Here is a 16550-nt window from a genome sequence, read left to right on the forward strand (position 1 = left end):
TCCCCATTGATCTACATGATCAATCCTATGTTCTTCTTCTGTGTTTCTACTCCCACAGTTCTTTCTCTGGATGTGAATAGTGTTCTTTCTCATAAGTCCCTCAGAATTGTCCTGGATCTCTGCATTGCTGCTAGTAGAGAAGTCCATCACCTTCTATTGTACCACAATGTATCAGTCTCTGTGTACAATGTTTTCCTGGTTCTGCTCCTCTCGCTCTGCATCAACTCCTGGAGGTTATTCCAGTCCCCATGGAATTCCTCCACTTTATTATTCCTTTGAGCACAATAGTATTCCATCACCAACAGATACCACAATTTGTTCAGCCATTCCCCAATTGAAGGGCATCCCCTCATTTTCCAATTTTTGGCCACCACAAAGAGCGCAGCTATGAATATTCTTGTACAAGTCTTTTTCCTTATTATCTCTTTGGGGTACAGACCCAGCAGTGCTATGGCTGGATCAAAGGGCAGACAGTCTTTTATCACCCTTTGGACATAGTTCCAAATTGCCCTCCAGAATGGTTGGATCAGTTCACAACTCTACCAGCAATGCATTAATGTCCCTACTTTGCCACATCCCCTCCAGCATTCATCACTTCCCTTTGCTTCCATATTGGCCAGTCTGCAGGTGTGAGGTGATACCCTGCAGCATTGTTTTACTTTGCATCTCTCTAATCAGAAGGGATTTAGAGCACTTTTTCATAGGATTATCAATAGTTTGGATTTCTTCATCTGAGAACTGCCTTTTCCTATCCCTTGACCATTTGTCAATTGGGGATGAAATTGAAATAGGTCTTTTCAGATCTCTCCTTTCTCTCCTTCAAGCTCTCTTACTTTCATACTTCTGGTCATTTTTCTTAGGCAAGGCCTGGTTGTGTTACTCTTATACTCAAATGTTCAAAATGTTCAATGGCTCCCTATTGCTAACTGTATAAAAATAACACTTTTTTACTTAGCATTCAAGACTATGCATAATCTAGAGCTCCCCAACATCTCCAGCTTTCTCCCACATTACTCTTCTTTACATACTCCATTACCCAAGTCAAACAAGTCTACTCTCAGCCCCCTCCCCTCTCCTGACTTATGTGCTTGAATGTACTTCCTCTCTGTCTGTGGAATTCTTATCTTTATAAACTAACACAAATGTCACCTCTTCCACGAAGCCTTCCTTGATTCCCCCCTTAGGAAACAACTTTTCTCTTGGGACTTCACACATTCTTTTATAATTCTCTAAACTCATGATGTTAGAGTTTATAATTTGGTAGTGTGTGGAGTGGAATCTCAAAGTCTGCACCCCAAAGCCACTCTAATGAGCAGACAGGAGACCTGGATAAGATGCTGACAGGTTGCAGCTTTATTTGGAGAAAACAGCAGAGAATGGGGAAGGGGAAGGGATTCTGCCCACACAAGCTGCTTGCTTGGGACAAAAATGTCCTTTTTCCTTCTGCATACAATCACAGACTTTTATAATAATCCTGACACAAGATTTTCCTCCTTCCCTCTGTCCAAGGGGGGTGGGGGGGGAGGGCTGTGACGGTTCAAATCTTGAGTGCTTGATTTTCAGCATTACAGACCCTTAAAGACCAAACCCCTATGACTATCTTGTGATTTTCAGCCTGGGACAGTAGAAATACATTTAAAACTCCCTGTTCCTCCTTTAGTTTATCTCAGCCTTTTACTGGAGTTGGCATGCTTCCTGGGCTACAGATCAACTCTTCTCAAAGTTTTTGAAAATAGGTCAGGATGGGGCAGCTGGGTAGCTCAATGGATTGAGAGCCAGGCCTAGAGACAGGAAGTCCTAGGTTCAAATCTGACCTCAGCTGTGTGGCCCTGGGCAAGTCACTTAACCCCCATTGCCTACCCCTCACCACTCTTCTGCCTTGGTATTGATTCTAAGATGGAAGGTAAGGGTTATTATTTAAAAAAAAAAAAGGTCAGGAAAAGTAAAAATTTTATTGGAGGGAGCAGTTTTATTCTAAGGAATAATAATCCTAAGGGGTCTTGAGAATTGGGGCTACAAGACAAATACTACTCTGAGAATTACACATTGAATCTCTTCCCACAGAGTAGGAAATGAGAGGCTTTCTGACTATGGTGTCTAAATCTTTTCCCTCCAGGACCTAATACAGTGTTGTGCACACAGTAGGCATTTAAATGCTCTTCTCTCCTTTTTTGGGTTGCCTGGGCCCTTTCCCCTCACAATAGCTGCATTACATCCTACCTGCACAGCTGAGTTTTGATCCTAAGCCTGACACCTAAAACTATTTGGATAAAAAGTGAATATTCTGATAGGGCAGGGGAAATAAGGGTCCAAGATCACCTTCCTTAGGGCCAATGACTCAATATCCTGAACCAAAGGACTATTAGTGATTGTGTCCTCTACGTGCCAGAGAACAAAAAGCAAGGTACTGCAGCTGTCTAAGGAACTTCTCGGCTCAGCAGCCCCTTCCCTGGGAAAAGTGGGAATGGTCACGAATTCAAGTAGCATAGATGACAAAAGACAAAAATCATAAATAATGATAGACTGTGGAAAGATACGTACATTAAAGCATCATGGATGAATTTTAATTTGGCACAACAATTGTGGAAAGCAATTTTGAATTATGACAGTCATTTGATTACATATACCCTTTGGCCCAGAAATTCCACCATCAATAATAAACAATTGTTGTGTCCCTACTGTGTGCCGGGTACTGTACTAGAAACAATGGGGACACAACAAGTGACAAAAGACACTCTTGCCCTCAAAGAACTTACAATTTATTTGGGTATGTATTTTAATAACTTTAAAGTCACAAAGAAAAGTTCAATATACATCACGATATTTTTAGCAGAACTTTTTGAAGGAACAAAAAAACACAAACTCAACAAACATCAAGTAGGGAATGGCTAAATAAATTTTGGAATGTGCACGTAATGAAATATTACATTATAAAAATGGCCAAAAAAGAAGCTTGGGAAGACTTTTTTTTCTTTAATTTTTTCATTGTTTTTAACATTCATTTAAAAAAAAATTGAGATCCAAATTTTTTTTGCCTTCCTTGCTTCCCCTACCTATTGAGAAAGCAAGCAATATACAGGTATCTCTTCCACAACATTGGGGTTAGGTCCATGGTACAATTTGGAATATCTACACAAAATTTTTTGGCTTTTATATTCTTTTCACAAATTTTAACTCTGTAGTTATTTTAACATTAAAAAAGAAAAAATATACACAGTATTTATGATAGCAAATATAAAATATGTTGATATCATATAATGCTACACATATAATTTCTGATTTTCTGAACTTTTTATGTGTTGTCTTTGTTATCTGTGGCTCTTTATCATTTTTGCCTTTGTAATCTGTGGCTCCCACAAAACTCCCCCCCTCAAATTCCCATTTAATTTCTTCTGCCAACCTGCTATACATCAAAAACTATGATGAGGAAAGTTGTAATATGGAAGGGATACCTGTAATATCAATTATGCATATGAAATCATGTAAAATATATTTCCATACCAGTCATGCTGTTCAAAAAAAAAAAGAACAAAGTAAAAAAAGTATGCTTCAATCTGTACTCAGAGTTAATCACTTCTCTCTCTGGAAGTAGATAGAATTTTTCATCATGAATCCTTTGGAATTGCCTTAGATCCATGTTGGTGAAGGTGAGGCACAGATGCCCAGGCATGCTGGAGGGGCTGCTCCCCTCCCCCTCTCCACAGCACCCAAGGACATTTTTTACATGCCCCATCCCTGTGCCCAGCTGCCAAATGTAAGCACTTCCTCTGCTGGCTGTGGTAATGCAGGGGGCTCAAAGGCAGCTTGAAAGTTCAGTTTGGGCACACAATCTTGAAAATATTCGCCAACACTGTCTTAGATCATTGTCTTGATTATAATAGCTAGGTCTTCCATAGCTGAGCATTTTAGACATAGGAGCAGTCTCTAGAGAGTTCCCTGGATACTCTTGATAAGGTTCTAGAAAACATGTCAATCTTTACAAGAAGCACTCTCTTGTAACAAAAACCCATGCTCAGTCACACAAAGTTGCTAAATGACACCATAGACATTGAAGTAATACCAATACTGAATGTGATGCTCTAAATGACATAACATCCAAATTCTTAAAGGAAAATTTAAATGAATTACATGCCACCTTCACAAAAACTGATCAAAGATTAGGGCATAAAAACCTCACAACCAAATGCAGAAAAGAAGGAATATTAAATGCTCTCTTTCATTTTCTATTTTTTTTAAACCCTTAACTTTTGTCTTAGAATTAATACTGTGTATTGGTTCTAAGGTAGAAGAGTAGTAAGGGCTAGGCAATGGGGGTTAAGTGACTTGCCCTGGGTCACACAGCTAGGAAGTACATGAGGCCAGATTTGAACCTAGGACCTCCCATCTCTAGGCCTGGCTCTCAATCCACTAAGCCATATAGCTGCCCCCTAAATGCACTCTTTTCAAACCACAATGGCAATATTTATTTAATAGAGGGCTACAGAAACATAGATTACCAATTAATTGAAAATTAAATTATCTAATCCTAAAGAATGAGCTGGTCAAAGAACAAATCATGTAAATGACAATTTCATTAAAGAGAATGACAATGAGACAGCATTCCAAAATTTGTGGGATGCAAGAAAAGCAGCACTTGGGGGAAATTAATATTCTAAATGCTCACCACAATTAAAAAAAAAAGAGCAGATCAGTTAATTGGGCATGCAACTAAAATAACTAGAAAAAGAACAAATTGTAAATCCTCAATTAAACACCCAAATGGAAATCCTGAAAATCAAAGGAGAGCTTAATAAAATTGAAGGTAAAAAAAGTTGAAGTAATAAAAGTAGGAGCTGGCTTTAAGGAAAAAAACAACAACAATAAAATAGTAAATCATTGGTAAATTTGATTTTTTTTAAAAGGAAAGAAAACCAGATTATTAACATCAAAAATGAAAAAGACAAACCATCAATGAAGATGAAATTAAATTAATTATTTGGAGTTATTTTGACCAATTATATGCCAGTAAAACTGAAAATCTAAGTGAGAATGATTAATATCTACAAAAATATAAGCTGCCAAAATTAATAAAAAAAGGAAATGGAATACTTAATCCTATCTTAGAAAAAGACACTGAACAAGCCATTGGTGAGCTCCTTAAGAAAAAAATCCCCAGGGGCAGCTAAGTGGCTCAGTAGATTGTGAGCCAGGGCCAGAGATGGGAGGTGCAATTCTCTTCACTCCCATAGTCTAGCCCTTACTATTACTACTCTTCTGCCTTCTAACCAATACACAATATTGATTCCAAGACAAAAGGCAAGGGTTTTTGTTTTTTTTTTAAATCCTCAGGACTAAATAGATTTACAAATAAATTATACCAAACATTTAAGGAACAGTTAATCCCAATACAACATAAACTATTTGAAAAATAGCTAAAGGAGTGCCACAAAATTCCTATTATGACACAAATGTGACTTTGATACCTAAACTAGGGAGAGCAAAAACAGAAAAAGAAAATTATAGACCAGTTTCCTTAATATAGTTGCAAAAATTTTAAATAAAACATCAGCAAGGCAATTACAGCAATATATTATAAAGATCATACACTGTGACAAGGTGCAGGTCTGCAGGACTGGTTCAATACTAGGAAAACTATCAGCATACTCCTATCCACTACAAAAGCAAAAATCATAGGATTATATCCTTAAATGCAGAAGAAGCCTTTAACAAAATACAACACTTAATCCTACTAAAAACACTTATAGGAATCAGTGGTACATTCTTTAAAATAAGTAATATCTGTAGAAAACCAAGAGTAAGCATTATGTGAAAAGACCTGGGGTGAAGCATGGATGTCCATCATCACCACTATCATTCAATACTGTATTAGAAATACTGAACATGTATGACAATAAGAGAAGAAAAATAAATTGAGGAATTGGAATAGGCAATGATAAAGAAAAACTATAACTCTTTGCAGATGATCTGATGGTATACTTGGAGACTCAGAGAATCAACTAAAAATTAATTGAAATAATTAACAACTTAAGCAAAGTTGCAGCATATAAGTTAAATCCACTCAAATCATTGGTATTCATATATATATATATATATATATATATATATCAATAAAACCCAGAAGTTATAGAGAAACTCCATTTAATATGACTGCAAGCAATATAAAATGCCTAGGAGCCTATCTGCTGACAAGTATTGGGATTGTATGAAAACGATTACAAAATACTTTTCATAAAAATAAAGACAAATCTAAACAACTGAAAAATAATATCACCATGTACAAATTAAGCCAATAGAATAAAAATGACAATTCTGTCTAAATTAATTTACCTACTAAATTAATTTACCAAATTACCAAAGAATTATTTAAAAAGCTAGTAAAAATAACAAAATTCACCTGTAAGAACAAAAGTTCAAGAATATCAGAGGAATCAATGAAAAAAGTTTAAGGAAAGGAATCAACAACAACAAAAATTGAAGGAAGGTGGCCTAGAAGTTCCACATTTTAAGCTATATTACAAAGCAATAATCACCAAAACAATCTGGTACTAAGAAATAAAGTGGTGGATCAATGGAATAGATGTGGCATACAATACACAGTAATAAATGATCATAATAACCCTAGTGTTTAGCAAACCCAAAGATCCAAGTTTTGGGGGTAAGAACTCACTGTTTGAAGAAAATTGCTTGGAAAACTGGAAAGCTTGGCAGAAGGAAGGCATAGACCAATCAATGTCTCTCAACTGTATACCAAATAAGGTCAAAAAAGATAAACGATTTAAACATATCATAAGTGATATCATAAGTAAATTAGGGGATCATGGAAAAATGTACCTGTAAGATCTATAGGTAAGGGAAGAGTGAGATAAAAACTATCACAGGAAATAAAATAGACAATTTTGAATACATGAAATTAAAAGGCTTTTGTACAAACAAAACTAATCCAGCCAGATTCAGAAGAAAAATAGGAAACAGAAAAAAATTTTACAACACATTTCTCTGATAAAAGCCTCATTTTTGAAACATATAGAACTGAACCAAATTTATAAAAAATCAGAGCCATTCCCCAGTTGATAAGTGATCATGAAATATGAATAATTTTCAGAAATTAAAGCTATCAATATGAAAAAGTGCTCCAAATCATTACTGATTAGAGAAATGCAAATTAAACCATCTCTGAGATATCACCTCACCTATCAGTGGCTTACATGGTAAAAAAAAAAGAAAACAGCAAATGCAGAAGGGGGTGTAATTAGGACAATTCTAATGCATTATTGGTAGAATTGTGAAGTCCTGGAGCAAGTCACTTAACATCAGTTGCAGAGCCATAACCATCCTTCTGCCTGGAAACTATACCTAGCATTGATTCTCAGACAGAAGGAAGGGTTTTAAAAAAATGAAGTGAGTAGAACCAGAAAAGCATTGTACACAGCAACTGCAGTATGGTAAGGATGATCAAAGACTTAACTACTCAGATCCAGACAATGATCTAAGACAATGACAAAGGATACAGGATGAAAAATGCTATCAGAGAAAGAACTGGAGTCTGAATGCAGATTAAAGCATACTTTTTTTTAACTTTGGTTTTTGGGGGGAGCGTGTGTGTGTGTGTGTGTGTGTGTGTGTGTGCATGAAGTTTGCCTGTGTTTTCTTTCTGTAACATGCCCAATATTGTAATACATTTTGCATGACTTCACATGTATAATTAATATCATACTGCTTGCCTTCTCAAGGAGGTGGAGGGGAGGGAGAGAATTTGGAATCCTCCCAAAATTTATATGATAAAATATTTTACATGTAACTGGGAAATATCTAACAAAATTAAAAAAAAAATTTTAATGATTGAAACAAAAATATTTTGCCACTTAAAGGTGTAATCTTTGTTAATCTGAAAAATTCACTTGAATAGTATACTTCCCTCCTAACAGCAGAAGAAAAACTGAGTTCTCTTTTGAATCTGTTTCTTTCTGTCTTTTCCCTCTTTCCTCCTTGTTTCTATCTAGTAAAGCACATAAGCAAAATTAACGGGTGGAAAGAATCAATTTTTCTCCCCATGATCCCTACAAGGAAAGAATGAATGATGTGTACATTCTAATATATATGCCCACATATGTGTATGCATATATTGTTACACACATATTTTTGTTTTCCTGGGGCCCTTTAATTAGCAACTCATCCATGGTTATTTAGCTAATTGGAGTTTCTATTTGTTAAATCCTTGGAAGCAAACATGTATTGACTTCCTAAACCCAGATCTCTGAGTTAATGTGTTGTAGTATATATCCTGGTCTTTGAGGGATTTATTTTTTTTAAAACCCTCACCTTCTGTGTTAGAATCAATACTGTGCATTGGTTCTAAGGCAGAAGAATGGTAAGGGCTAGGCAATGGGGGGGGGGGGTGTTAAGTGACTTGCCCAGGGTCATACAGCTAGGAAGTATCTGAGGCTAGATTTGAACCCAGGACCTCCCATCTCTGGGCCTAGCTCTCCATCCACTAAGACTAAACCATCCAGCTGCCCCCTTTGAGGGATTTATTGAAAGGCTTCGCAGAGATGCTTAGCTCCAACGTAGCCCCTGAAAGGTAAGAACGAAGGGTTGCCAGCTATCAATTGAAGTCGGTGTGCAAGCCAAAAGTCTCGGTGTCCTTGGAAGTTATGCGACCCCCTTTATGTCCCCCAGAGGCAGGTAGCAAAGAGATGTAAGACAGACCCATTCTGCAGTTTCTCCTCACTTCCTGGACCAATCAGGGGAAATTCCATTTCTAGGATGCGCCGGACCCTAATGAAAGAAACAGGGGAGCTGCGTTCTCATTGGTGGCAGGCTGCAGTCCGAGCTGCTTAATGGCTCCCGGATGTTGGCGAAATCATTTCCCCTCCATCCCTCAGTCCCTTCTACTATGACGTCACATTCCGCGTCTCCCCGCCCCCTAAGTGGACTACTCGGAGACTGAACTCTAACTAGCTATTTTGGCATCCCCCTCCCCCATTAAGTTGGACTCCACATTTCAAGTTGTAGCTGGCCCTGACCCAACTTTCTAGAGTTAGGGGACAGGCGACGTGGGATTCCCCTGGGCTATGAGACCCTTAGCCTTCACCTCCGCGTCTCGCCATCCCCCAACTTGACATGCCTTTAGGGTCGTTCAGTGGACACCTCTGGTTATAATCAGCCTCAATTACTGAACTGCTTGGCCCTGCACTCAGCACTGTGGTTCGCGTGAGGCAGGAGGGTTAAAAGGACAAGAGAATAAAAGGTCTTTGGAGGTCCAGGCAAGGCTTCAAGGACCCGTCACACATCCTGCTCCTACCATACCCGGCCCCTCCTGGAACCGGGTGCCGCGATTGCGCATTAGATTATAACCCGCAGGAATTTAGGGCTAGTTCAAAGAACTGGACTCCAAATGACACCTCGTCTAATAAAGTTTTTTTAGTTTGTGTTATTTCAAATTGGGCTCTGGTTCCAAATCTTGATATGGCCCGAGGGCAGGAATTACAAATCTTCACTCCCTCCCAGCAGCGCATCCCAAAGTCGATCCTAATTGCTCGCTCTTCTCCCATTATTTCCCATAATAAATGGAAGGCCTGTGGCTCTCCAGCCTCTGATTTTTTGATTATGTCAGTGGTGCTTGGGACTTGATGACTTTATTTGCTCCGAGGTTGCGGCATCATCTGTCACTGCTCAAGAAAGATGAAAATCACAGCCATCCACCCAGCCACTCCATCACATTTAATTTGGGAGAGGCGGGCCTGGATGGACACATCCCCTTAGACCAGCCGGGACAAAGCCAGGGAGAGAAGTGAGACGGATTCTTTAGAGTTCCTGGGAGCTGCTTAACATTCTGCCTTAAATTCCAAGGAATGCTGAGGAAGAGCTAAAATCTCAACAGTTGCCATTTTAGGAGGAGAACGCCCCCTTCCCAGGTGTCCCCTCTCTGAAGCAGAAGGTGCCGCGATAACTGGAGGCCAAGCCATTGTCATACACTCGCGGTCCATGGAAAGGAGCAATGAGCCCGCAGCTGGCGAGGGACCGTTTCTGTGTCCGTGAGGGAAGCCGCCGCATTCTGGCCAGCTTGCGTTCCTTTGGCCTCGATTCCATCACGACCACCTCATTGGCTCTTTGAGATGAATTCCTAAGTGACAAATCAATCTTCTTATGTGTCTCCACTGTCAACTGCAGAATGAGAGTAGGCCTGGCAGTGAGGCTAACTTTCCTCACTGGGATTTTCTTAGGTCGAGTAGGAGGCCCGAGCCACAGCGACCTTCCTGAATCAGAGTCAGGGTCACGTGACCTCCTGAGGTCTCAGTCTGGTTTCAATTGAGCTCCCTAAAGGATTTTTTTTTTTTTAAGGGAAAGCACATCGCCCTTAAAGAGAGCGGCTTCCTTGGGAAACAGAAAAATAGTTTGGCTTTGGGCAAAGTACAGAAGAAAAGGATGATTTAGGAAGGACAACTGAAGATGACTAAAAAACTGTCCCCTGTTTTCTAGGGCATTCCCACGCCTGCTCTGTGTAGGAGTATGGTACCAGTACTGAGCCAACATCATTTCTATACTAGCCACACATATCCTGTGTCTGGCTGTGCACAGAATGAACTGAAGAGGATGTGTCAAGGGAATAGTGCCAAAGGGAAAATGGAGGGAGAAGACCAGAATCCTAAGGATGAGGGTTGGAGTAGAACATCCCTTGTTTCTGAAGAGGCTTTTGAATCACTATCCTCACTTACTAAAACCTAGTTACTTATTTGATTGGAAATTTGATTGGATTTGATTGGAAAATCTCTGCTCTGTTGGGGTCTATCCTTCCCCCTTGCCCAGTGGATGAAAGCACAGGAGATGCAGGACTCAAACAGTTAAAACAAGGAAGTAGAGTCTTATGCGAAGACAGTTTTCACTGAGTTGTCTCTTTGGGAAGGGTAAAGGAGTTCTCTTTGGTGTAATTAGAAAGCACTTTGCCTTAGCTATAAAAATCAGCCATGCCCCTGATGCCTTTGATCATTTGATCAATTAATAAATATTTACTCATCACCTACTATGTGCCAAATGGGGATGCAACAAGAGGCAAAAGACCATCGTTGCCCTCAAGGATCTTACAAACTTGCCAGCTCTAGGGACAGTTGAGACATGAGAGTTCGGAGAAGTGTGTAACTCCTGGCAACAGAGAAGAGAACAGGGTACAAAGGGGTACAAAAGGGGTACAAAGAAGAATCCCAGCCCTTGAGAGAGCCTTGTTCCTCTACCAGAGGGACAGGGGAGAGGATTCATTTCCCTCCCACTCCTACACTGGTCATGACATTTTGCAGCAGAGCAATCAGCCCCCAGGAAGAAAATGCTATGACCAGGAGGAAAGAGAGTTGATCCAGGACACAGCTTTGAGGAGGGCGATTCCCAGCAGCAGAGAAGAGAACCATCAATGGATTCAAGAGAGAATTAGCCCAGGCACTTGAGAGTTAAACTATAGAGAGAAGCTGACTCAGGGAACCCAGCTGGGTGGCCTGCCCTATGGAAGAACCCAAGAGGGAAGCATTATGGGGATACTCAGAGAAGAGAAAATAAACAAGGCACAACCGTGTCATATACATTCTCCATGTGTATATTTCTCTACTGGTGTACTCTCCAGGCTCCCCATGATACGGGGTATGTTTGGAGTAGAGTGTGCCCCGTGTTCACAGGAGCAATGTGTTACAGCTACTATTTCACGATACTTTCATAGTAAATGCCTTTCCTTCGAACCAATTATTGTCTGTTGAACAACGATTAAGGAAAGGGTACAGGTGCGTTCATAAGCCCTCGAGTTAGAGTCCAGACCAACAGAATATACCCTGACATGACCTCGAGGCAGTCACCTGGGAATCTGAATTGGGAGGAGGAAGAGAGTCCCAACAAGGACTCCAGGATTACAAACTTGACTCCCCCCCCCCCCCTTCTTCTTTCATCTCCCTGGTGGTGGAGAGCAAAGGTCTACAGTGTGGAATTTATTGATTTTACGAGTCTGCAGTATAGTAGAAGCTGGGGAGTCCTGACCTAAGATCTATCCCTGCAGCTAAGGACTGTCTTTCCTCAATCCTTAACCTAAGGCAAGAGTGACAAAAGGCACAGATTGGTGAGCTAATGTATTTACACAAAGATGTTGTAAGCACTAGTGCAAACATCCTACCTGGATGATCCTCATCTAGGTTCCAGTTGCCTATCCAGAAAGAGAACAAGTTTGGTGCTAATTTTTTTGTGATATCCTTTCTTCTTCTTATGTTCCTTTGTGTCACTTTTCATGACACCATTTTGGTTTTCTTGGCAAAGACACCCAAGTGGTGTGCCATTTCCTTCTATTGTCCATTGTGTAATAGGGATTTGCTACTCAGGGACTTGCTCTCCCAGCATCCCATTTATGTATCTACCCTAACATAGGGAAGATATAAGTTTTTATAGCTCCACCCTCTCTTTTTCCTCTGATCGCAGTTGGGAAAGTGGGCTGTATGCCAGTCAGGAGAATCTACACACGTGGGTTTACTATTTGTTAGATAATTAGGTTTGAACTTCTGTTTTTTTTTTCTTTCTATTTCAACTTTATAAAATATAATCCTTGGAGTTACTGGATATTAATTTAAATCTTACACCATTTTATAGATGAAGAAATGGAGACAAACAGAGTTAAATGACTTGCCCTGAGTCACACAGCTTGTAAATGTCTGAGGCTGGATTTGAACTCAGATCTTCCTGACTCCTGGATCAGCTGATCTATCCACTAAGCAACCTAGCCATCTTTTACTCATCTACTCACTCGTTACCTATCCACAGTCTTACAGCTAGCCTTCTGCTTGCTCTGAGCTGCTTTTCTGCTACCTTCATCCTCTTTGACCTCTCTCTGGCCTTTATCGATAGTCAATCACTTCCTCCTCTTGAATAAAATGAGATATTTGTAAAGTGCTTTGCAAGCCTTAAAGTTCAATGTAAATGCTATTTATTATTAAATACTAGTAAAAGCCAAATGCCTTTACTTAGTGTTTAAAGCCCTCCTCAGTCTGATGCTGCCTCACCTACCTTTCTGGTTCTATTGCATGTCGATTCCTCTCCATTTTCCACCTCCGCCAAACTGGTGGTGGCCACATGGATGGCCCAGCAAACAGAGCCTTCGGGAAGTCCTACGTTTGAGGGCTTACATTTTAATAAGTGACCCCGAGTGAGTCTCTTATACTTTCTGGGCCTCAGTCTTCCCATCTATAAAGTAGGGGAGAGGGGTAGGACTGAATGGCCCCTAAAGTCCCTTCCAATTCTAAGTATGTGATTCCATGACTTACTCTATATTCCGTGAACTACTTGATTATAGACCTTGAAGGCACCTTAAACGCCAACTAGCTACCCCTCACACATTCCCTTTTGAGTTCTTTCTGGGGCTTTATCCTTTGACCAGCCAATATGCACTGCAGCCTCCTGACATGTTTATGCCTTGTCTTAATAAATTTGGAGAGCTGCCCTCTTTAGAAGCAGGGTCTGACTTGCATTTGCTATTTCTATTTCTATTACCAATACTTGGCACACAAAAAGCACTTAATCACTTTTTCTTTCATACATTTATTTTTGTTCATTTTTATCTCACTTCTAGAATTATTTTGAGAGTCCAGAGTAAAATACTTTGCAAAGACGAAAGTGTCATAAGTATCGACTACCATTATGATGATTCATCCTATAATTCTCTTAAGGAGTGTGGCATTCAATAATTCTGTATTTTATCTGATCATGTTTCCTTGAATAATAATAGAATAAAAAATTTTAGGGCTGGAAAGCATATTGGGGCCATCTAGACATGTGTACATACATACATACATATATATATATATATATATATATAGAGAGAGAGAGAGAGAGAGAGAGAGAGAGAGAGAGAGAGAGAAATAATTCCTTTAACAACCTACCCAACAACTGATCATTCATTCTTTAAATAAGCAGCATCAGCATGTAGAGAGTGCCTGAAGCTTTGCAAAATGCTTCATGCATCTTCACTCCCTGGATCCTTGCCACAACCCTGGGTGGGGGGTGGGGGGCGTCCTCCCCACTTTAGAAAGGAGGAAATTGAATCCCAAAGAGGTTGAGTGTCTTGTCCTGGCTCACAGCCCTCGCTGGTGTCAGGGAGACCCAAGTTCCTATCTTGCTTCAAAGTCTTTCTGTGTCCTTCTGCCCTCTTGGTCACCCTACATGTTCCGGCTTCTCCATCTCCTTAAAATGGGCTCCCAGAAACTAGCCCAGTGGTTCCCACCTTGGTGTAATCAGAGCAGAGCCCAAAGGAATCACCATTCCCCTTTCCTTGGAAGACTTTACTTAATATAAACTAATATTTTAACTTTCTTGATTGCTCTTTCTCACTACCAATGAATGTCAAGCTTTTAATTCAGGAAAACCTTCCCCTTGTCTTTTACATGAACTACAGCCTATCCACGTTGTCCTTGCAAAGTTGATTTCATCTAAATGTGGATTTTTGCATTTATTTCTTTTTTTTTTTAAACCCTTACCTTCAGTCTTGGAGTCAATACTGTGTATTGGCCCCAAGGCAGAAGAGTGGTAAGGGCTAGGCAATGGGGGTCAAGTGACTTGCCCAGGATCACACAGCTGGGAAGTATCTGAGGCCAGATTTGAACCTAGGACCTCCCATCTCTAGGGCTGGCTCTTAATCCACTGAGCTACCCAGCTGCCCCCTCATTTATTCCTTTTATTATTTGGTGTCCCAAAAGTATTAGTGTAGTTAAAAAAAACCAACAAAAACACCTTACCTTCTGGCTTGGAATCCATGCTAAAGTGCCACAGGGGTGGTTGTGTCCAAAGGATCACAACTTCCCAAGCTTTTACAGAATGAGGACATATTGCAGAGCAGCTATTAATTATTACCATATAAAGAAAATGGCATGATTAGCATGGACATTGGAAGAGGAATTCAAATTTGGATAATTAGCAGAGTTGTATTATCCCCATTTTAGAGCTGAGGGGAATGAAGAAAATAGAAGTTAAGGGTCACACCACTAATAAATGAAGCCACATTTGGGCTTAGTGGGGCAGCGAGGTGGCTCAGGCCTATAGACAAGAGGTCCAGGCTTCAAATGTGGCCTCAGACACTTCCTTAGCACCATGACCCTGGGCAAGTCACTTAATCTCCCATTGCCTAGCTCTTCCTGCTCTTTTGCCTTGGAAACAATACAGAGAAAGGGTTAAAAAAATTTTTTTAAATGTAGGTTCACTTCAGGTCCAGTGGTCTGTCCACTGTACCCCAAAGCTTCCTCTAAGAGTAAACCAGGGAGTAGAACTAGAGACAATGATGGAGCGAGCACCTACCACCTCAGAGAAGATGGCTGGAATTATAATCCTTCCAAATTTTTGAGTCATAAACAAGACCCTGAATTTGACAGTTTTATTTTTACATGAAAAAGGGCAAGATGTTGAAGCCTGCCAACAACTGGAAAAGTGTAGAACTAATTTGCAAAATTACTGGAGGGTGCTGTTATAGAACCTAAAGGCATTCAAATTCCAGCATTCTCATCTATTTTTCAAACATTTTAGGTTGAGTCAAACTCAAAATGACATTGTGCCCTGAGTCCATATCTCCATCCACTTTAAATTCACAGCTACTTCATGGGAAAGCTAACATCTATTTTTTGGATTTAAATCAGTAGTTTTATAGATCTGACATCTGAGAGAAGTGTGTGGGAGTGTAGGCTGCTTTCCAGGAATGAATAGAAAGTCCTCATCACACTAGGCTTTGAGATGAAAGGCAAAGACCCTACTGTACATCTTTCTCATTTGGCCCTTTAGTTCCATAGTCCAGAACACCTATGGTAGGCACAAACTAACCAATCAATGTGCAAGCATTTATTAAGCACTGACTGTATCCTCAGTACATAATGATAAAAATGAGTGTCCCTGATCTCAGTTTAGTTAAGAAGCATTTATTAGGCACTTACATTGTGCCAAGTGGCAAAAAAAATAAATAAATAAAAGATCCTTGCCTCCAAGGAGCTCACAGGGGAATGGTGGAGACAGCGTACAAATATCTGATATGGAGACTATAAATGGGAAGTTATCTCCAAAGGAAGGCACCAGCATGGGATATGTGAGTGTACGTGGTGGGGATGGAAGGAGGCTAACGAGGGCATCCTATTAGGAGAAAGAACAAATATAGGGCAGGAAAAAAATGGGAGCAGAGGTAGTTGTGAAGATGGAACAGGACTCCAGCAGCCAAGGGCAACCAAAAGAGCTTCCTGAGGAAATGCTATCTGAGCAATTTTGAGGGAAAGAAGAGGCAGAGAATTCCAGAAAGTGTTGAAATGGAAGCTAGTTTGGGGAATTGCTGTGGTTAACTCTGTCAATCTCTTATCTTCTTTCTTTTTTAAATATTTTTTATTTGGTCAATTTCAAACATTATTCCTTGGTTACATAAATCATATTCTATTCCTCCCTCCCCTTCCCCCACTCTTCCTGTAGCTGACGCGCAATTCCACTGGGTATTACATGTGTCCTTGATCAGAACCTATTTCCATGTTGTTGATGTTTGCACTAGGATGGTCCTTTAGTGTCTATAT

At 40.0% G+C, this 16550-nt stretch overlaps 1 long non-coding RNA gene across 3 annotated transcripts in view; it reads right to left on the reverse strand.

Annotated features, from left to right (window-relative positions):
- Positions 1 to 10459, reverse strand: part of LOC103100417 (uncharacterized) — a 95192-nt gene extending 84733 nt beyond the window's left edge. The window contains exon 1 of one of the 3 annotated variants that reach the window (XR_008912361.1): positions 8707 to 10459. This is a non-coding gene — a long non-coding RNA (uncharacterized LOC103100417). The remainder of the gene's footprint in view (positions 1 to 8706) is intronic. The other 2 variants (XR_473228.3, XR_008912362.1) reach the window with 2 other exon arrangements.
- Positions 10460 to 16550: the final 6091 nt, after the last annotated feature.

The sequence above is a fragment of the Monodelphis domestica genome, chromosome 5, assembly GCF_027887165.1.
Source record: "Monodelphis domestica isolate mMonDom1 chromosome 5, mMonDom1.pri, whole genome shotgun sequence".
Taxonomy (NCBI): Eukaryota; Metazoa; Chordata; class Mammalia; order Didelphimorphia; family Didelphidae; genus Monodelphis; species Monodelphis domestica.